At 49.3% G+C, this 23,892-nt stretch overlaps 1 protein-coding gene across 1 annotated transcript in view; it reads left to right on the top strand.

Moving 5' to 3' along the window:
* The first annotated feature begins 1,199 nt into the window (after positions 1 to 1,199).
* Positions 1,200 to 23,892, top strand: part of LOC144721057 (semaphorin-5A-like) — a 159,285-nt gene continuing 136,592 nt past the window's right edge. The window contains exon 1 of the mRNA XM_078598373.1: positions 1,200 to 1,739. The gene's annotated coding sequence lies outside the window, so the exon portion shown is untranslated. The remainder of the gene's footprint in view (positions 1,740 to 23,892) is intronic.

The raw sequence follows: 23,892 nt of genomic DNA, 5'->3' as shown, positions 1-23,892 counted from the left end.
GGGGTGAGAAATGTGGCGTCACATCAAAATGCGCAACTTTAAATAAATATAGAGAACACGTTCTACTTAATTAAATATTTTAATAAATATGGTTTGGGGGGGGGGCAGAGCTTTGTGACGTCATATTTGAGGGGGGGGGCTGAATTTTTGTGACGCCGCGTGACGAAGGGGGGGGGGGTCAAAAATTGTCCAAAATCGCGTGACGTCATTTATGGACGGCCCCTTAATGAGATACGATTATCGTGGACCGGATCGCTCGATATATCGTGATGTGGTCATTTCACGGCAATTCCTAATAGCGTGTGGGGAGCCGTGGTCACAATCCCGGCATGCAGAGATCGATTCCCGCGCACGGCTATTAACATCAATGGTGATTATTCACCCATTCTGGGGTTTGGGGCCGTCCATAAATGACGTCACGCGATTTTGGACGATTTTTGACCCCCCCCCCCTCGTAACACGGGGTCACAAAAATCAGACCCCCCCCCCCTCAAATATGACGTCACAAAGCTCTCCCCCCCAAAAACAAATAAAACATGCTTCAAATCGCTTTAAACTATTGTCATTGTAGTGCGTATTTAATGTGGCGCTGCACTCTGATGTTGTAGGAGAAAACATGTATTAAAAAGTCTATGTATCTAAGTAGAACGTGTTGTCTATATTTATTTAAAGTTGCGCATTTTGATGTGACGTCACATTTCTCAACCCCCCCCCCCTCGTCACACATCGTCACAAATGTCTGACCCCCCTCCCCCCGGTGCGTGACGTCATTTATGGACGGCCCCTTAGATCTACTCAGCCTTCAATGAGTACTTGGCGGTGTGTGTAAATCTCAAGACTGGGGAGACAAAGGCGGTCTAGTGCGGTGCTTACCACCCCCCCTCCTTGCATTCGCCATGCTGGCTTTCGAAGATGCTCGCTAACAACACTTGCCCCCACATCCTCTGTACGGTCGAACTTTGTGGGTTTTTTGATTGACATGTAGGCGGGACCACGTGGCATGGGGGGGCTGGATCAATGAAGGGGGGGGGGTGTGAGAATGTTACTCTGTGGGTGGGTGCACATCGTTAGGGGGTGGAGCATGCTGGGTGTGTGTGTGTGTCTTTGTGCGTTCAGCCAGTGTGCGCGTGTGTGTGTGTCGAGGCGGGCCCACAGTGCGTGTGGGTGGAGCTACATGGCCCGTGTGTGTGTGTCTTTGGAGCGGTGAGCATCACCAACCAAGGCGCTCACTTGCATGCATGTGCAGCTGCGAGTTGGGTGCCATTCAGCCCTCTTGGGTTGTTCAGCACATAACGTCTCTCGATGTCTAACACGCATGCTCTGCCCCACCGATTTGCAGACACACGTAGACACGCAGGCACACTTTCAAGAGGCTAACACTCCATCACAACAGACGCACACTCTTTCATCACATGCATCGTCAGTCACTGAGGCTGCGTCATAGACATCGTCTCCCTGTATGTCAGGCACACGCAGAGGGTACCTCGGTGGGTTTCACTCGCCGTCTTCCCATTGTCACACGCACGCACACACACACACGCTCTCTATCTGTACCACACACGACACCACACACACACACTCTCTCTTGTCGCGCAGTGTACAGCAACGCACGCGCGTCTCCTCCAACGGAGCTGCATTCGTCCCAAGAACAAAACTTTGACATCTTGAAGAAGCCACCAAGGTGCTGCCATGCTAGACGCGTTGAGCAGTCTGCGCAGGTGATAATTTGCCGACAGCAGGTAAGAAAGTCCTCTCGTCTTTGAACGGATGTTTTTTTGTTATCGTATTAAAAGTTGTGCCGTGCACATTTTACCGAAATAAGTTGCGATTGCGCATTTTCGCTCCGCCAACATGCACCTGCCAGACTTTTTGCAACAGAGGGCGCTTTTAATAGGTCGTCTGTGGTTTATACGTCCCTGACACTGCCGCATTGTGTAGGCAATGTGAATTGTGGATCGCACGGTTTATAGCCGCACATTGTCTTCTTCCCAAGGACGCGAGTATGGAACTAATTGTGGGAATAACTATACCGCAGAGAGCAGGAATAGTCAAAATGTATTCACATACTATTGATCCTAAATGATCATAATTAATTCCTAAAGTCCTGTTAAGCAACGTAAAATGAATGCATTTCATACCATCAACTACGGGTATCTTTTTAACACGTAGATTTTCGCAGTCGACATTACGATTCGCCGTTGACTTTTTGGGTCAGGCCACGGAATGATCTGAACAAACTTGTGTTGTGACGACCCTTCACCACCCGACACGAATGAATCAGTCACGTGTGGCGCACCAGTTATTATTTCTGCTGCAGCGAAGTGGCAAGTTGCAGACAATTCCCCACAACCGAACAGAGCGGTCGGATTCGTGGCGTTCTGCTTGAGACTAGGTCACGCATTTTCAGGTCAAGACCCGTTCATTATAGCTTATTGTACGTGCGGTGTGTACAGTGCTGCTAGATGTAATTACGGCTAAACGTCGTTCTCGAATTGTGAATGTTGTGGGTTTACTCTCCAACACACCGGTGTGCTGTACTAGTTAAATGTCTGGTGGGTTTAACGACACATTTATATTGACCTGATCTAACCCAAACCCCCCCCCCTCCTTTCTATTATCGTTGTATTCAGTGTTTATATAACGTCAGTGCTCTGTTTCAATGTTGATTCGTGAAGTATACGTCGGTTCTAATTTCTATACCGTGTACGGAAAACACAGCGTTATTATGACGTGAATTTTCTCGTGGCGATGCGGTGTACATTGAATCAAAGGGTGCTTACATTACACGGTAATTGCTTTTTATATGGAAAAAAACCCGACACTCCACACGCAGTGCTGTAATTGTATCTAATTTAGCCCAGGCGTAACAAACTGCATCGTAAGTTTCAGTTTGGCTGGTGGAATAGCATTGCTTTTATGTTGCAATTACAGTTGTGATGTTGTCTATTCAACTATCGTTGGTATCACCGGGTGAACACCCATGAAGTACAATGAACTATTTTGCAATGTAGGGCACGAGAGTGATCTCATCCAAAATCTCTTAAACTCTCCGCGTCTGACTAAAAGCACATTGTGTGCAAACCAGAGGTGGGACAAAGTCATTGTTATGCAAGTCCAAGTCGAGTCGCAAGTCATCAAATTCATGACTCGAGTCTGACTCGAGTCCAAGTCACATGACTCGAGTCCACATCTCATAGGTGGGACAAAGTCATTGTTATGCAAGTCCAAGTCGAGTCGCAAGTCATCAAATTCATGACTCGAGTCTGACTCGAGTCCAAGTCACATGACTCGAGTCCACACCTCTGGTGCAAACACATCACAGAGCGTGTGCTGTATACACGTGCGTTTATTACTGCAACTTATGCAGTATTCGTATCAAAGTGAATTTGCTCAAGCTAGCTATAGGCAGTGGGTATTATTATATGCGTTCGGTGATCCTCAGCCAGTGGTATAAATGAGACATTCGTATGCATCGGGTGACCACTGCTGACTTCACTCACACAATATATCGGTAATAATTTTAGATCTTCGATGTGTTCTCGGGATGCGTACCACTTGTTATTCGGCTTGGTGTCCGACGTTTTACCCCACGTGCTGGCAGCTTCACCACGTCGAAACATCGGACATCGTGCCAAACGACACGCGGCACGACCCGAAAACGCGCCGCACACCAATGCAGTACAAGCGCAAGGGACTGTGAAGTGGTATTAGATGTATTGACCCTGAAGAGACCAAGTCACGTCCACTTGTTTAACCAGGGGAGACCTTACGAGAGCACGATAGTCTCATTTGCAAGAGTGACCCTGGTCTCTAAAATGACGAATGGAAAACAACAGTGGGCTAATTTGAGCTCCACTAAGATTTGAATCGTGCCCCGTTTCTGACAGTGCGGCAAATGCCCTATAACTACAACACCCCCACCCCCTGGCAGGATATATTCACTCAGTCATTCGCGATACATTTCACGTAATCTTTCAAAAATCCGCTCATGCTGGGAAGCTCCTTTTAAAATCCACTTGAATGCCCGCAACAGCATTTGGACTGAAAAACTTCAACATTGGAGAGCATCCATGTCAACAACTCTGCATGGCTCTATGTGTTTGTAAGCACATTCAGCCTGTTCGTGACTGGTCTATGCCCGTCATTAGGCAGCAGCATCTCAGCGGGAAGTCTGCTCGTGGCAATACAGATTTAAAGACACAAACAGGCTTTAGACGCACCGAGGCAACCGTCGGCTTGGGGTTTTCGGTCAGAGCAGTTGGCGGCTCGTGTTGGGTCTCCTGGGGCCGGGGCTGGGTTCTCCTCTTGAGCGTCCTGCGCTGGCGGCTCGTCACGGAATAATAGCTCATCGATGAACGTGCGCAATTAAAATCTGAAACGCACGTGCTGTTTTTGGAATGGCAAAAACGGAGCGACACAGTACACGATCATGAGTCTGCTCCTGAGGATGTCATCATCTCCTTACCATACGGCTAGCGGCGCTGCGTTACGAGTTCGGCGACCCAAGTTAGAATCCCGCTCACGGCGGCCAACACCGGTGACGATTATCTGAACAGGTTCTGGGCCTCCCCTAGGTCGACTCGGCCTCAAATGAGTACCTGGTGCGCTGCGTAAACAACAGTACTAGGGAGACAAAGGCGTTTGGTCGTGGTGCTGGCCATCCACCCCCTCGTGTGCCGTGCCGGCCTTCATAGGTACTCCAACAGTCTCTTAAGGCTATACGGGGGATCTTTATCTTTACCATACTCAAATAGCCTTTGGGTGGTGTCCATCTAAGTTGTTGAACCTGAGCCAGTGGTGAACCATTCCTATTTTAGGGACAAGTCTACCTATGGCACCGTTTTATTAACCCCAGTGGGATGATCACTTTCGCATTCCCACCACGTGATGCTCACTGCACCCTCCACACACACAGACGATCGGCTGAATGGACCTGGGCTGGGATTTTAACTCACGCGCGCGTGAACGAGGATTCGGGATTCTTCTGTGCACTACCAAATTGCTGTGAGCCCAGGCGAACAAGCACATTGGCTGCATAAATGATGTCTCCTACACGACGATTCAACATTTACCGAGATAATATAATGTTGTACTTTGGATGCATGACTGCATGAGTAATTGGCTGACTTAAGGAACGGCTGATTAAATTATTAACGAGGAAATAGACTGACGGTGCTTCATGAATGAATGTGCACGCTGCTGACGGGCACATGCGTGGCGTTTAGTTTCGATGCCATAAGGCTTCGAAACTTTGAGGCTAAATATAGGCTCATAACTGCATTAAGAACTTCTAAATTAGAAGTTGCTGGGTGGCTAAGAGGGATGAACGAATGCCCCACGTGAAACATTCGGCCCGTGCGACTGAGATGATCATTTTGACCCCTGAGCTCCCACGTCAAATGAAACCAGGTTTTCAAGATTTCTCCAACGCAGTCACAATTTGTAATCTCCCTTCGTACGTGTGTTTGTTGAACTTCTTTCGCACCGTATGCAGCCAACCGTGCTCATCGGAAACACGGGGGAAGGGCAAAAAAACCTTTCTTCATCTTGGCCCAATTGTAGGGTATAAAATGTACACACATCCTGTAACGCAGTCGAGGTAAAGGTGCATCTCTGCAATGTCTTGCTCGACACCACTGCCAGCAGAAGAACCCTTCACAGGAGGGAACTCGAGAATGTATTTGGTCTCCTCTTCCACGTTGACCAGACGAGGATTCGAGCCTAGGATGTCAGCAGTGCTGGCTTGAGCACTCTGACCCTCACTCAGCCGTTATCTCACGCTCTGCGGGAAGAGCGGCGTTTTTTGAGCGAAGCCATCTATCCTCCACGCTGTGGTCAGCACGCTGCAGCCAATGCCACCAATGGCATTGCAACTCACCGTCTCTTCTTTCTGATAGTTAGCTCCCTGAGTTGTGAAACCGCGTAACAATCATCATTGCAGCAAGCCAGCAAACTGGCTTGCCGTGGTGTTCTCTCATGCCAAAAAAGACCCCCCACCTCTTCCCCCGTATAGCCTGTAACAGATACAATCTTGACTTAAAGCTTTCGTGATTGCAGGGATTCATACTCTTTGGGTCTTTCGGTAAAGTCAGGTAGATATAAAAATAATTAAATAATAAAGATCACGACGTTTCGATCGCAACACAAGTAATCGTCATCAGGTGAATAAATACAGCAGGCGGACTGCTGAGGCAGGAATAAATATCGTCTGTGACAGATTGTTGGGGCAAGTGCTGTTCACGAGTGCATATGAAGGCCGGAACGGCACACGGGGGGATGGGTGGCCAACACCACACCCGGCCACCTTCGTCTTCCCACTGTTGATGTTTACACACCGCACCAGGTGCTGTACTCATTTAAGGCTGAGACGACTTAGTGGAGATGTAGAACCGGTTCAAATATTCGCCACTCCTATTGGCCGTGAGCGGGAATTTGAACTCGGATCGCCGGTTTCATAAGGCAGAGCGCTAACCACTACACCACCGCTCGCTCCCCAACACGCAACCAGTCTATGACGAACATTCACGTCGTGAGCCACGATTTAAAAACAAAAAAAAGTTCTGGTTCCGTTCATCTCGGCGGCATGGCGGCGTTTGTGAATTTGCGTAGGGAAATCAACGCCGCGTCTGCTGGCGCAGAATGTCACGGGGGTAGGTGCGCGTCGATGATGCGAGGGGTCCCACGTGGGCGCGCACGTGGGTTCCTGCACATCGACAAGACGACTGGCGGTCACGTTTTATTGCTATTGTTATTATTATTATTGAGCGACATTCAAGGACGTCAAGCGCAACTTGTATCAACTCCTTCATTTCAATCATCGTCATCATCATCGTAGGTGTCCACTCCACGTTTCGTCATTTGTTTCCACTTTCCTCTGTCTTGTGCCAATATGCTCGTGCAGTGGCCACGTCTCTCTGGCACCAATCTCTTCTGCCGTCAGGCCATTCCCTGTGAGGTCTTCATCGAAATGCCGAGCGCCTAAAGCCCCCTCAATTGGTCCCAACAGAGCGGCGTTTGTTCAATGATTCACACAAGCGATTTGGCTGGTCACTGCCGATGGCTCACAGGCATGTGTTGCGTCGTGTCTTCCTCGGCGGAAAGGATGAGGATGAATCTGACCTGGACTTTTCCCTAGGTTAACTAGGCCTCAAATGAATCGTACCCGTCGAAATGTTGTCAAATTCGTCACCAAAAGACACGCGTCAGCACTGGCCATATCCATATATCCCCACCTTTTGACACGATGGCCTAAAGAGTTACTCGCGAATATAACTCACCCAACAGTCTATACAGGGGGGGGGGGGGGTGTCAGTCTCCTCTGTGTGTGTCTTTGTGTGTGTGTGTGGATTTGTGCGTGTGTGGTGCTGGCCACCCACCCCCTGGTGTGCCGTGCCGGCCTTCATAGGTGCTTGCTAGCAGCACTTGCCTCAAGAGTCTGGTCAGGCTACACGGGGGATCTTTGTCTTTTGGTAGAGCGGTAGTGTAGCGGTGTTAGCGCGCTGCGCTACGAACCTCGATTCCCTCTCACTGCCAACACCAGTGACGATTATCTGAATCGGTTCTGGGCATCCCCTAAGTCGACTCAGCCTCAAATGAGTCCCGAGTGCGATGGGTAAACATCGCCACTAAGGAGACAAAGGCGGCCGGGCGTGGTGCTGGCCACCCCCCCCCCCCCCCCTCGTGCGCCGTACCGGCCTTCATAGGTTCTCGCTAACACCACTTTCCCCAACAATCTGTGAAGGCTATACGGGGCATCTTTGTCTATGTGTACGCGTGTGCGTCTGCGCTGATTGTACTCACAGCAAGGTGCAAACGAGAGACGGGGGGTAGTGGTAGAGACGGGGGGAGGGGAATCACGAGACGGCCGCTATATTTGTCTGAGTGCCGTGAGAGCGAACCAAACCCCGTGACCCCTGTTGACCCGGGGTTATACTTCACGGAGAGATATACATCTCATGAGCGCGGCCAGACCGCAGCGCGAGAGTGTGCGTGTGTGTGTGCGTACAAAAACTATTAATAATTTATTGTGTCGCCTGTTCACGCCTTGCTTTTACATCCGACCCGATGGCGAGCCAGGTGGCCACTGCGCTTCGAGCGCGGCGCTCTTCATAGCGAGGCCCACGGGCTACTGGCGGCCCCTGGTGGCCTTTAGTATGGCCCCTGGTGGTCTTTAGTGAGGCCCCTGGTGGTCTTTAGTGAGGCCCCTGGTGGCCTTTAGTGTGGCCCCTCGTGACCTTTAGTGTGGCCCTTGGGGGCCTTTATTGCGGCCCCCTGGTGGCCTTCAGTGTGGCCCCTGGTGGCCTTTAGTGAGGCCCCTGGTGGTCTTTAGTGAGGCCCCCTGGTGGCCTTTAGTGTGGCACCTGGTGGCCTTTAGTGCGGCCCCTGGTGGCCTTTAGTGGGGCCCCTGGTGGCCTTTAGTGGGGCCCCTGGTGGCCTTTAGTGCGGTCCCTGGTGGCCTTTAGTGGGGCCCCTGGTGGCCTTTAGTGCGGCTCCTGGTGGCCTCTAGTGGAGCCTCTGGTGGCCTTTAGTGTGGCCCCTGGTGGCCTTTAGTGCGGCCCCTGGTGGCCTTTAGTATGGCCCCTGGTGGCCTTTAGTGGGACCCCTGGTGGCCTTTAGTTGCGGTCCCGTGACGTACCCCGACAAGACACAAATGGTGAAAACACCCCCCCCCCCCCCCATCATCATCGTGCTACTGTCAAACCTCCCAATGTTGTGGCGGCCCTCACACACTGATGATGTCTTGTCGGCGAAAGTGGGCCCCACCCTCTGAAAAGTAGCGGAGAACGCCGTGCTGAGGTCGCCCGACATGCATCCTCTCGCATTGATGGGGGCGAGTAACGCATATTGTGGAAGTAGGGATGGGTTTGCTTGCCGAGGGACCGGTGGCATCGTAAGCCGTTGGAATATCCACTGCTGGATTAGGGCTACCGGTGGGAATGACCACCCGCCCAGCCCCCACGCCCGTGTGAGCAAGGTGCCAATTCAACTTTTTGGCTGCAATCAGAGCATTACTGATAACATTACTAATATTTGACCGTAAAAAAGTGCTGCGTTGTGAGATCGAGGCGTTTCGCTGATGGCATGCTGGTTGATTGCACAGACTCCAAAGTCTGCCGAGATAATTGTCGGGTGTGGTGTGATTGCCGATGTCTTATTCATGAATGGTGTGTTCGGAGTTGAGATGCACGGGATCACGCCTAGCTCCTTCATGCATCCTCGCGTTGTGCGTTGACTCTTTAAAGGGTAGAAGTAGCCTACATTCAGTATTACAAGGGTCACTTTGGAAGGCAATCCATGTCTTCTGCATATTGACTGCTGTAGGTTTTGGAAGTGGCAAACCGGAATCCCGAAGTTGGCCTTTCAAACTAACTCGACTGATGACTTCATTGGGATATACGGATGAAATGCGCCTTACGAATGTCAATTATTCCTATGATTATTTTATTCAAATGAGCATTTATGAGGTTATTTAACCTTGGCAATGACAGACAGCCTTGTGCCACGATACGTGTACATTAGCTGATGCCACCGTGATTGTTTTATTCTAATAACAATTTTTTTCTTAACTGGATTACCAACGATGTCCACATTTTTTAAATAACAGTAATCATGAAACGTAATCAACGGGTTCATGTTAAGTAACTAATATGATTACATACTGGGATAAGGGGCCGTCCATAAATGACGTCATTCACCTGGGGGGGTCAGACATTTGTGACGATGTGTGACGATGGGGAGGGTTGAGAAATGTGACGTCACATCAAAATGCGCAACTTTAAATAAATATAGACAACACGTTCTACTTAATTAAATAGACTTTTTAAAAAAAATGTTTTCTCCTACAACATCAAAGTGCAGCGCCACATTAAACACGCACTACAATGACAATAGTTTAAAGCGATTTGAAGCATGTTTTTTTTTTTTGGGGGGGGGGGGGGGGCAGAGCTTTGTGACGTCATATTTTAGGGGGGGTCTGACTTTTTGTGACGCCGTGTGACTAGGGGGGGGGGGGGGGGTCAAAAATCGTTCAAAATCGCGTGACGTCATTTATGGACGGCTCCTAATAATACCGGAATACCGGTACGTGCCCTTGGTGATCTGACTGCACGAATGCATTGCTTGTGGTGACCTGTGATGCAGGGGTTCACATGCTTAGCGATGGACTTGGCAACTTGTGTTGATTCCTGGTCACGGCTAGCATCAGTGGCGTGTGATATTTGAACGAGTCCCAGGACGCTCCCCAACTCACACTGACCAGCATGGTGAAGTATGGTCAAACACCCATCATGACCGAGGTGACGTGGATTGGCAGTAGCAATGCCCGATTGTGTAACTTGTAACACACGACTCCCCGCCATTGTCTGCTTGCCCCATCACAAAGTTTGCCATTAGTCGCCGCATGGCTAAGGCATTGAATTTTGCTCGCTGAATTCTTAATGCAGAGAATAAAAGACCCCTCGGTCTACCTGCTCCAGCTGTTTACCGTCAATTTAGCACACACATGCTGGAGCGTCATAACATCTGTTGTGCAGACTGGGCTTTAAATTAGTTTTTTTCCATTAAACACCGAGCGCTTGGAGACGCCGTGTAGCAACAGTGCTCAACTCGCAGTTGGGATATTGCGAATTTAAATCACGATAAGGGGTTCATTAATCACCCCTTCCTCTCTCCCATCACCCTGCTGTCAATAAAATGAGCGCCACTTCATGGCACGTGAACAGTGGATGTCTTATGGGTAAAACAAACAATACTGGCGCTTGCCATAGGAATGTGGTATAGTCAACGCTGGCTGCCAATGGAGATGAGCACTGCCCGCATTGCTGGTTTGAGCAGGGAGCCACTCTGATTTTAGACTGTTAATGAATAAACAAAACAATGCGTTGGCTACTTGTTATAACGACCATTTAGCACACGCACATATCATCTGTATGCCAGCCGTTGTTTTAAATGTGTTTTTATTCAACATATGCCATATGCTCCTTCAACAGGCACACTGCACAACATTCAAGTGGCAAAAGTGACCAAGCCCTGTCCGTACTAACAGATCCTATCTGCCTTTATAAACACTGTACGATCATTTTCCGAGGCACAAAATCAGCTACGTTCAGTGCTATCTCTGTGCTGAGTTCGAGCACTGAAAGGGCATTCTGTGCACACGCTATGGTGGGATTCAGTGAGCTGATGTAGCTTGCCAGCGTACTGAGGCAGCTTCGCCAAGAGACCCTGGCATAAAGCCTCGGTGTGAACAAGCGATAAATGAACATTATCGCCTCGGTCTGGAAGGCATTCTCGCGTGCACTGTGTCAGTTCGTTGGCCTCGGACCAGCCACAGTTCAATGCTAAAATAAACTGTCACGAAATTGGGGGTTTGATGCGTTATCCAGGCACGCTTGATTCGGAAGCTAATCAGCAGCCACAACAGCCAGATCGCTTTTGTGGGTCCGTAGCAGTGTGACGCTTGAATTGACTTCTAGCGACTGTGAATTTGGCTAAACCTGCAGAAGATGTTTTTTGTTTCTTAATAAAACGAACGATGCAAATCTGCACAAAGCAAATGAAAATTTCTCGGAAACTTGGCTCTGCAATTCTTTGCTGTGTAAGTAGACGCTGTGTAGTCGAGCATTCTGTTGTTGAGTAGCAAGCGCGTAGTTCGGCACAAATACAATGGTACATTGTCTATTGTTGACGTGAAAGATCCACGTGGGATCATCATGGGTTGAGAGTGGGGCATTGGTGGTCTGATGCAACAGCAAAAGTAACGTTAGAAAACTACCCACAACTACATTCCAAACAACAAATAAACACTGAATGCACACATGACTCATATCACTGGAACTCACCAGGGTGACACTGTGGTTCAACCGTCTTACAATCAAGAAGTTCCAAGTTCAAATATTGGTTGTGGGTAACTTAGCCTATCGTCATCATTCGGAGATAAAAAAAAATTAGTGTCACCTGATAAGGAAGTCAACAGTGAATATCCCACGAACAAACAAGGCCCCTTCTGTAGGGATGTAACGTCGCCAATGCTGGCTGGAAATTGCCAATGGAAATAAATACTGCCCCGTGCTAAGTTGAGTCGGTGGGCACATTTTTGACACGGCCACAGGGACCTATTTCTCCATTTTTGCGCAAGACGCGATGAGCCTTCAAGGCCTCACCTGCGGTTTTCTGAAGGGCATTACCATTGCACGTGAGGTCCTGCATTGTGTATTCTTCGGGTGCCCAATGACGCAATGCCACACAGCGCAGCAACCCCGGGCATTAATGGTTTATAGTTCGCCGAATAACACTTTGCATTTAATTAGCTCCGACACTGAGCCCAGTGTGCCCGCACCACCCCAACCCCCTCCGCTCCACTCCCCAGCCTCACGGCTTACCCAATAACCCACCTCCAGACCACAATCCATTTTTCTCTTCACCGTGCAGAGGGGGGTGCATGCGATAATGAGTGGGGGCTCCCCCCCCCCACCAGCTCGACTCACAGTGCACCTCGCCCCCCTCCCCCCACCTCTTGCGAGAAGCGTCGCAGTCATTAACACGTGGGTTTTTTTTATATATTGCACCGGGATTCCTTGGAAGATTCATCCTCACGCTGTTCGTGAAGCCACCCCGGTGCCTGCTGGAACACGTGACATACGACACGTTGCATACGACACGTTGCATACAACACATTACATACAACCAGGCTGCACCTCCTGCTGGAACACGTGACATACGACACGTTGCATACGACACGTGACATACGAAACGTTACATACGAACGGGCTGCACCTCTTCTCCGGCGTTCGCCCGCTCGTCCTCTCTCTCTCCGTGTCTCCAAAAGGCGTCTGCTTTGTGTGTTAGTGCAGCGCGCGCATCGCCACCGACATTGGACATTGCGCAGTTTGGCTGTGGGTCCGTCTCTTTGTTTTTGGAATGAAAGCATCAACGACGTTGTCACTTTCTTTTGTTTAAGTTTGACTTGTACAACAATAACAACAACAACACAATTGTTGTTGTTGTTATTGTTGGTGGTGGAATTGTCGTCGCTGTTTTGTTTCTTTTGTTTGTCGTCGTCACTAGCCGCGGCCGAGTATTGCCCCACGGCAGTTTTCACAAGTTCATTCCAGAGGAATTCGATATCTATAAGCAGCGAGCTGTTTATATTGATGTGCAATCCACTCTGTGTAGTAGCATGGTTGGTTACGTACGGCGCGAAAGAAGTTCAACATACATACATACAAGTACGAGAATAAGCCCGCTACGATGGGTGCGTGTGTGTGTCAACATGGTCACGGCACTTTTTTATATGGTCCCAGTCACCGACATGAGATACATCACCATCCCTAACCGCAGGGTCAATTGGTACGTTGACTTGTGCTGGGACTCCTCTAGGTCGACTCCGGCTCAAATTAGTACCTGGCACAGTATAAATGTGAGCCATAGGGAGACAAAGGTGGGCAGGCACGGTGGCTGACTCAAGCACTACGTTACATGCCATGCTATCCTTGATAACTGCTCAGTAATAGTACAGTCAAATATAATTTATAACATTACATGGAGGAGCTTGGTTTTTGTACGTATGCAGGTGCGTGGATGTACGTGTGTTTTGTGTCATGTGCACCAGTCACGGTTGTCTGAACCGGTTCTGGGCCTCCCCTAGGTCGACTCAACCTCAAATGAGTATCCGGTGCGACGTGTAAACATCGCCACTGGAGAGACAAAGGCGGCCGGGCGTGGTGCTGGCCACCCACCCCTTCGTGTGCGTGCCGGCCTTCATAGGTGCTGCTCGCCAACAGCACTTGCCCCAACAGTCTACTGAGGCTATAAGTGGATCTTTGTGCAATATGCAAAGCACGCATCTGTAATGAATGATTATTTATCGGGGTGTAATGTCATTTCTTGTTGGAACATCTCTCCCAGCCATGCAATTCGAATACTCGATGGCAACAGTCTTACGTGTGAATTTTTTTTTTTTGCCAAGTGGAATAAGCGTGCACGGCTCACGATACAATATACACTCCTTACGCATTCAATTAATCAGGATGCACGTGACTTTGGTATCGTTGCATTTTGAGACACACTGGGCATGTTGCCCTTCCACTCTCATTGATATCTGGCAGGGTTCGTAGTGCGGGCAAGACGGCTCGACTCACAGCCAGAGGGGAATGAGGAGGTCAGGTCCCGGTGACAGGTCAACTCTGCCCATTGCCATTGAGTCTACAGTGGTAATTCTAGATTTGAAGCTTTCGTAACTGAAAGGATTTATACTCTTAGATTTTTTTCGGTAAAATCACGTAGGTAAAAGTAAATAATAAAAAGAAATAATGAAAGCAATAGAAAAAATACTAGGAATAAAATAATAATTTTATTAAAAAAAAAATCACTCTATTTATATAACTATTTCTTTTATTTTTATTCTTTCTTTTTATTATTTATTTTTTCCTACGAAAAAACCTAAGAGTCTACAGTGGTACTTTTGCCACTCTACTGGCCGCCTGTCATGGTAATGTGGAATTTCCGCCTCTAATTTGTCGTCGTAGCACGTACCGAATGTCGACCCGATGACATGGAGCGGTGAAATCAGCTTGTGTTCAAGTGCTTGAGTCGGTCATTACGTTGTGGGGGAAGGTAGTGTGGTGGTTAGCATGCTGCGCTAAAAACCCGGCGACCTAAGTTCGATTCCCGCTCACGGCCAACACCAGTAACGATGATCTGAACCGGTCCTGGATCTCTCCTAGGTCCACTTAGCCTCAAATGAGTACCTGGTGCAGTGTGTCAATATTGCCACGAGGGAGACGAAGGGCGTGGTGCTGGCCACCCACCCCCCTCGTGCGCCGTGCCGGCCTTCGTAGGCAGTCGCTAAAAGCACTTTCCCCAAAAGTCTGTTGAGGTTACACGGGGATCTTTGTCTTTATCTTATTACATTGCAGAAACACAAGAGGCGGTGGACTACTTGGGGAGGCCTTCATGCAGCAGTGGATTAACTATATGAGCATCATATTAATTTAGAAAAGACGTCATACTGACTTATTATTACACTTATACATAACCTATTTACGTGTGGAACATACATAGCAGTGTATTTTTTTTTTACTGATGGTGGGGTTTCCATTAAACGAGTAAAGATTCAAATTCACGTTTTTTTTAAACATTCGTTTCATATCCGTTCCCAAGACTTTTTCTTTTTTAATTGCCACCACACTTACGAGTAAATCAATCGAACCATTTTCCCCGCAAACAGCTTCATCAACTGCAAGCATTTCTGAAGGTAAAACTCTCCCTCAACAGGTGAGCCTGTTAATAGCCACGGTTTACAATTACACCCTTTCTGCTCCAGAAATGTGAAGCAAACCTCCACGCAGACCTTTCCTTTTCTTCCCGCCCATTTCCTCAAGTAATTCACTATGTATTGCCTCTTTTGCCCCAATTTTGTTTCACATTGATCAACCATGTGAACCATGTGAACCATGTGAACGCGTGCTGAGCGGTGGAATGCGGTTTGCGTTTTGTTCACTCCCCCGAGCTCAACACAATATTTTGTAAAGTTCTTGTTTGCGATCGGTTTCTTTAAATCTCGGAAACATCTCGGTCGTAAAACAAACCATCTACCGAGGAGTATAAATAAACAAAGAGACATACACAGTAGCCACTGATATCATTACACTTAGATCCCTATGACCGTGTTCATTGTTCCCATGAACTTCACTCATTGATCCCTCCACCAGCCACTGACTGTTTAGTATCATCCTGCACTTAGTGTTCAAACACCACCACCGCCACTATCACACTGCAGGTAACAGCAACTCACTCACTCACTCACCCACTCACTCACCCACCGGCCCACTCACACACCCACTCACTCACACACCCACTCACACACCCACTCACTCACCCACCCACTCACCACACTGCAGGGCACAGCAACTCACTCACCCACCCACCCACTCACCCACCCACTCACCGACCCACTGACTCACTCATCCTCCCACTCACCCACCCACTCACTCACACACCCACTCACCCACCCACTCACCCACCGACTCACCCACCGACTCACTCACCCACCCACTCACACACCCACTCACTCACCTACTCACTCACTCACCCACTCACTCACACACCCACTGACCCACTCGCTCACCCGCCCACTCACCACACTCCAGGTCACAACGACTCACTCCCCCACTCGCTCACCCGCCCACTCACCACACTGCAGGTCACAACGACTCACTCCCCCACTCGCTCACCCGCCCACTCACCACACTGCAGGTCACACCACTTCCTCTTTCTGCTTCTTTCCTTGCACTGTTCGACTTTGGAATTCCCTCCCCTCGGATCTCTTTACCAAAGTGCTGACGACCTTGCTCAATTCGAGGCATGTATGGGCGCCTATCTATGACACCAATGGCGCTGTTTGTTGCTATCTGTTTGGCTTTTTGGAACCATTAGGCCTACGTTCGGCAACTGTGATATTATATTATTGGTAATGTATGCATCAAGTGACCCAATAGGGTCCCGTTGCTTAGCAACACATCCTTGAAGCACACGTGCTTGATTCTGTTATGACCATGGGCTCAGGGTAGGCGCAGCCACTGATTAACTGCGGGAAATGGACAATTGACAATGCACAGCAGAATACTACAGGCTGCCTTCCAGTTTATGAGACTTCGTCGCTTATTTTTAAAGGCTCACAGAGCCGAACTGTAATCTCCAAAATTACTGGGATTTAGTATGCACGTCCAAGGCTTATAGATTCATAGTGAGGCACCTTTAGAATTATTAGAGGTTCGTTATTAAAGCCAACACTTCTGATATCCAGACTGAAGTCCCTACAATTTCGTGAGTTAAGTCCAAACATCGCAAAGCTCACATGGGGCACACGCACACACAAAGGGTTTTGTATCGATTCTGGAAAGCTCATGAAACCAAACCCACGTTGCTAAGATGGTCGGGGATTCATGGCTAATTGTCGAGTCTCCCTGCGAGACAGTTTTACGCACGGCACAGCCCACGCTGAAACACCACAATATATTAGGTTTGGAGTGAATAGCATCTAAATGCAGCATGCGGTTGTATAATTACAAGCCCGAACCTCTCCTTCTCCTGCTCCTCTCTGTCTCTGTACCAAAAGCCACAAACCACAAAGCGCCGCAGAGACACCGCCGGAACGCCAGCACGCGACCTGCGCGTTGTTGGCACAGCTCCCAAACAACGCGGGCGTCCACAACACGGACAGGCAGGCAGGCGCACACACAGAGACAAAGACCTCCCCGTGTAGCCTTAACAGACTGCAGGGGCGAGTGCTGTTAGCGAGCACCTGTGTGGCACACGAGGGGGTGGGTGGCCAACACCACGCCCGGCCGCATTTATCTCCCTAGTGGCGATGTTTACACACCGCACCGGGTACTCATTTGAGGCTGAGTCGACCTAGGGGGACGGGTCCAGGACCGAGTCGGATAATCGTCACTGTTGGTGTTGGCCGTGAGCGGGAATCGAACTCGGGTCGCCAGGTTCGTAGCGGAGCGCGCTAAACGCGACCACTACCGCAACACGCGCACGTACGCGCGCTCTTAGAATCCTTAACTGGGAGGGCGTTAAGGAGGCAGCCCTCCCTTTGTGCTCAAGTTGGCCGCTGTTTGTGTCTGGGCTCGTGTCCGCGCACTGCATTCCCTGAGCTGCCTGAGTTTGCGAAGAGGTGGCTTGTTTTTATTGTTGCTTTCTCACCGTGATGCGAGAAATGGGGGGGGTGCTGGAATAATGGATGTGATGGTCAAAATACGCGGTTGGAATCCTACGCGGAATTGTAGGTATGTAGGCATGCATGCGTGCGTGTGTGTGTTTACGCATGTATTGCGTGTGTATGTGTTGCATAAGCGTGTTTATATATGTCGTATGTATGTAAACATGTACGTGTGTTTATGTTATGCGTTTGGGGAGCGGTGGTGTAGCGGTTCGTGCGCTGCGGTACGAACCTGTCGTCCCGAGTTCGATTCCCGCTCGCGGCCAACACCAACAGTGACGATAATCTGAACCGGTCCTGGGCTTCCCCTAGGTCGACTCAGCCTCAAATGAGTACTTGGTGCGGTGTGTACACTTCGACACCGGGGAGACAAAGGCGGCCGGGCGTGGTGCTGGCCACCCACCCTCTCGTGCACAGTGGCGGCCTTCATAGGCGCTCGCTAACAGCACTTGCCCCAAAAGTCTGCTGAGGCTACACGTGGGATCTTTGTCCTTGTGGTAGTGTGTGCACTTGCGCTCTGATTGATTCCTGGTCACGGCTCGCATCAGTGGCGAGTGACATCAGAGCCAGTCCCGGCCTTCTGTGGTGACTCCGCCATAAATCACAAACAATGCCCCCCTCTCGCCCAACCCACATTGAAGTTATGGCCAGACAATCCCCACAACTGACACGCGAGGCCGATATCCAGCAGTGGATTTAAAGACGGGCTGAAATATATTGCCATTATTACGGATTTATGTAGCGTAACCATGTTATACCATGAACAATAAACAGTTTTAATGTTTTTACATTATTAAAGTGTTAAGGCCGCCTTGGTTGAGCTCATTTTCACCTGGGCTTACATACAATGTACACTTTGCCAATGCATGTGTTCTGTGAATGTTGTCTATCTGCCTCCCTATCTCTCCATCTCTCAGCCCACTTTATTTGTCCATCAGGCTATCGACTCACTCGGGTTGTCTGCCAGCCTGGCTTGCTGCTTGTCTCCCTTGTTCGTGTCAGTCTACCTATTGTATTCCTCCTCCTCCCCCTCCTCCTCTCTTCCTTCCTGTTGCTCTCCATGCTTTGATGTCACTGCAGAGTGCAGAATAAGTCATGTGTAGCTAACTCGCCAAGACCCGCTGGGCACACCTGCTGACTGCTGTCTGGTATCTCTGAGCGTCACGCTCATGGTTCGCACATGCGAGGAGGCACTGCCCACATGCTGGTAGCACGGTGTCGACACTGACCTACCGTGTAACAGTCACGCAGGGCACTGATTTGCACAAAACACAAAGACAAAGATCCCCCCTACTGTTGGGGCAAGGGCTGTTTAGCGAGTAGCACCTATGGAGGCCGGCACGGCACGCGAGGGGGTGGGTGACCAACACCACGCCCGGCCGCCTTTGTCTCCTCAGTGGTGATGTTTTTACACATCGCACCAGGTACTCATTTCAGTCTGAGTCGACCTACGGGAGGTCCAGGACCGGTTAAGATAATCGTCACTGATGTTGGCAGCGAGCGGGGATCGAACTTGGGTGGCCGCGTCCGTGGCATAGCGGGCTAACCGCTGCACTACCGCTCCACCCCACAAAACACAAACAGCATAAGAGCCACCCATAGGCCGGAAACCAATCGCCGATTGAAAAAAAGAGAAAGTACTAACCACCTACACTCGGAACACGCGGCCGTGGTGGAATGGGCAGCACACCGGACGTGCAATCCAGAGGTTTTCCGGCTCGATTCCATCTCCTGGGGTGTAAATTGAAACAAGATGGCAAGTGTTCTTAAATCTCCCCCGCCTGCGCGGGTACTCATAACCTCTTCCAAGACTTCTGGTCAGCGTGGAAGAGTAGGCCAAATACCGTCTCGAGGGGCTCTCTGGAGCTCCCTCTCGTGATGGCCTTCCCGCCAGCTTCGGTGGGAGCAAGTAACACGCGGCATATGGATAGTCATACATGTTCAAAGTCGAAATCGTCTTGCTGATTAAACACGCGATGCCGATGGCTCTTAACTCCAGTCTCCTCCTAAGGAGACCACAACTGATGACGCGAAACGAAGCAACTCATTTAATTTCCCTCGGGGGGGGGGGGGGGATAATGGTTCAAGTCGACCTCGGACTGAAATTTGTACTTGTAACTTTCGCACTGTGAGTTGAGGGCTGTAAATCGCAGCGGGCAGCTGGCCTCATTCTCAATGCTGGCAGGAAGGGCCTCCCCCAGACGAGACTCACAGAGAGCTCCCTCCAGAGGGCATTTTGGCCTACTCTTCCTCACTGGCCAGACGTCTTGGAAGTAGTGGGGACCCTCAATTTGGCCCACCACCAGCCCAGCCGCTGTAAGCCGATCGGCTAACTGCGCTGAACCCACTCATAGCGCTGGGTGGAGAGACGCGGGGGATTTAACAATTGCCCGTTGTTGAAACTGTTGCGTGCCACGAGATTGAATCGGACCGGCAAATTCTGAGTTGTGAGTCGAGTGCGCTAACCATCCCGCCACGGCAGCATAACATTATACGCAGTACCACTGCGTGCGCGTAGAAATATTGCACTCGAATCCGCCTTGGTCACCCCTATCCTTCAACAGGCATCTCCACTGCGTCATTACGTAATGTGATTAATTTCTCCAATGCGGCACTGCTTGGGGCTGACTCCTACGAACGACCGCGGTGAGTGAGACCACCTGAAAAGTGGGCCCGCGCAGCCTGGCTAGCGTTACAGGCACGCACCGACGATTTACGAGGATGTTTGACTTGGCCTTGACAAATTAGAGTACTTTGTAATGTGACAGCCAAAGTGAACTGCAAATCAGGGCAGGAGCTCACTTGATACGAGTCGTATATTAGTGTGGAAATGGCGTTTCGCCCAATCAAGATGTCAACGTCAATTGCTGCTCTCAGGAATAACTCCAATGTGCATTCACTTCCCTCTCATCGCTGTCCACGGACTTTTTTTTTTTGGCGTGCGGAATTTGTCAACTTTTAATCAGTTTAGCATCCACTGTGGTTAGAGTGCTTGGCTCACAAATCAGAAGGCGGTGTGTGTGTGAGTTGTAATCCCTGTCAGCAGTCAATGCGGCCAATCATCAATCTCGGGTCAAAGAAACGTTGAAGGCTTCGTGGAAAGTCGGCAGTCATGAGCAGCACCATCATCATAATTAGCCACGATCGATCCCCTGCTGGATGAAGGGCCTCCCAAAGTCGTCGCCATCTCTGCACAGAAGTTGATTTCATCGCTCCATCTCTCTGTGGGGACGTGTTTTTGGGGCGCGTTCCATCACTTTGGCTGCCCACTGCGTGACTAATCGTAACCACCGGCCATCGTCCATTTCCGCGCCATGTCTTGCCCAAGCCCACTAACGCTGCTCAACAGCTTGAATGATGTCAATAACCTGGCAAATGTGTTCTCTGATCCACGCGCTTTCTCTTTCTGTCTCTCCGCATTATTTCACGGGCGCATCTTTCCGTGAGTTTGTGTGTACTTGGGTGTTTTGTTCCAAATTGATGTCGACGACCGCGTTTCGGAGCCACTTCAAAGCAGGTAGTGCACACTGATCAAAAACCTTCTTATTTAGGGACATTGAGATGTTATTTTTCACTGTCAGGTTCAGCTCCCGACTTCACAAAGCTAGTAGCGGCCATCCTGTAGAGATATATAGTAGATATCTATAATAGATATATATAATAGATATATCGTGTCCCCCGCCATGGGAACGTGGAATCTCCACCGCTGGCTCGGGGCCAGACAATGGAGCTGAAGGCCCTCCCGCACACTCGTTTGAGAAGGCTCGTTAATTTTGACTTATTTAAAAAATTCAGGGTTTTGTGACTCATGGATTGATGGGAACTAAATAAATAAATAGGCAAAACAAGGGATGACACACTTGCCAGTGGCTTGGCAGATCATTGGTATGCAGGTCACACTCCTGCATTGAATGCCAGTGTGGTGCAGATTTTATTTTTGAATGGTGGGCCCGTAGCGAATGGCATCAGCACTCACAATCGGTTTTGGAGGGAAAAATCAAATGAAGGGAAAAAGGAGCTTTCGCTATGGAACGAGGGCCAGTGGAAGTTGTTTTTTAATCGGTCTGTCATTGTGTCTGCCGAGTGGCACTGCGTGGTCAGAGCCCCCAATCCTCACAGTCCTGAGCGTGTTGAATTCAAATCCCGGTGCAGAATTGACTCCCTTCCCATCACCCCCTCCCCTAGGGTGATAACATTTAAGTAAAGCTTTGCGAAACTGCAAAACTTGTCATCGTATACAGAGTCTATTCCCACCAGAGTAATGTGGAATTTCTATTGCTGATTCAGGGTTTGCCAATGAAGATAAGATCAACCCTATTCACTGCTCGTTTGATAGGTGGATTTTGAATGCTGCTTTTGGGTATGTACAGGATTTATGAATGCGTGTACTCATCATACAATTTTGCAGGCATATTTTGGACTTAACGACACATTACGGGATTATAATCCATCTCCAAAGGGCAAGTAACATACTTAATGCGGCAGAGAAGCACACTGTCATGTCTCGGAACAGCTTTGGGAGCTGACAACACAGAACGACTTATCCTTCAAACTCTATAAAGTTTGGGTCATCCACATGTCAGTCATATACTATATTTATACTTTCCAGCCCTTCCAGCTGGGATAGACCCAATTTAATAAGCCACATTTAAAGATTTGTTTTGTCATTATAGATTGGACGAGACCATCGTCTCTGTACACTTGACAATGAAGGTTTATCAAAATAACAATAATACAAATATTGAACTCAAGATCTCAGCAAAACTGGGTCAGTGCGCTGACACCGCCATGATGAAACCTCTGAGTTACGGGGAAAAAAAGGTTCAAGATGCAGCCTCGCAAACGGCTGCTTACGCAACTTCTGGCAGAAGGGAGCTCTCGAACGCTTCACTAGAGGAGGGATGTTGGCTGACTCTTCTTCGCTGGCGAGACGCCGCTTTGAAAAATGTTGGGAGTACCTACACCTGACCGATCCACTAACCGCGGTGTTACCCATTGACACTGCTGGGTGGAGAGAGATGGGGGAGGGATTTAATAAAGTTTCACATTGTTTGAAACTCCCGTGCTGGGGGGGATGGAATCGAACCGGTGACTTTTGGATTGCAAGTGCAGTGTGCTCACCATTATACCACTTTGGCAGCATATGAGCCAGCCAGTACCCACGCTCGGTGAATAATAATAACAACAACAACAACAACCGATTTGTTAGCATGTCAAGCCAGTTTTAAAATGTTCAAGCCACTAAATGTGGCAAGCACTTTACACGGCACAAACTTTTAAGATTGCGTCTCATGTCTTTGATCAGCAGAAATTGAATTTGCGCTGAAAAAAACTTTTATACACAGTAAGCTGTATATATATAAATGGCAGAATGACAGCGCTAATGCAGCTCTGCCAAATCTGCAGTCCGTCACACTCGGTTAGGGGCCCTCATTAAAATACAGCAAGTTCAGGGCATCTACACCACGCTCCAAAAGTGTGAAACTTACGCAAGTGGAGGTGTTCGGAATCTACGAGAAGGTTGTGTGCATTCAGCTGCACAGCAGAGAGGAAACGTAATCACATGTAACGAGCTGCGATATGAAAGTTGCGACGGGCTCTCAACGCTCCGTGTGCGTTGGTGATATCGGATTCTGTTCCGCAGTCTCCCCGCTTCTTCCTCCGCGAGAGTGAAGCCCCGGCCAAGGGGTTAACTCAGCCAATCATCATCCCTCCGGGGTTGGTAAAATTAGTCCCACATGGTGGGACTGCAGCGCCGAGCGGGAAGTCAACAGTGAATGTGATAGAAAAAGACTTGGTCTTGGCCAAAGGGATGTGGAATTTATAGGTAAATAATGTTACCGATGTCCATGTATGTATGTTCAACTACCTTGGCACTGTTGACAACAGCGCTAATCAGAGGTGCGGGGTAAGGACAACAAACTAGACATATGGTGGCTCATTGGCGTTACATTCATGCGCATACGAATGTCAAACTATCAAACGGGCAATTGGGTGGTTTTTATTTCCATCGACATTGACAAGGAGCTGCAAATAACATCAAAATCGTATCGTATCCTGCGGATTATAAGGCGCTCCGGAAAGTAGCATGCACGGCACGCTTGTGGCCGGTGACGCTGCGTCCTCCAGACGTGGTCACGCACGAAGACGACCCTGCCGGATTAAAA

Source organism: Lampetra planeri, chromosome 10 (assembly GCF_965212315.1).
Source record: "Lampetra planeri chromosome 10, kcLamPlan1.2.h2, whole genome shotgun sequence".
Taxonomy (NCBI): Eukaryota; Metazoa; Chordata; class Hyperoartia; order Petromyzontiformes; family Petromyzontidae; genus Lampetra; species Lampetra planeri.
Note: the sequence above shows the minus strand (reverse complement) of the source record. Positions and strands in the feature narration are given on the sequence as shown.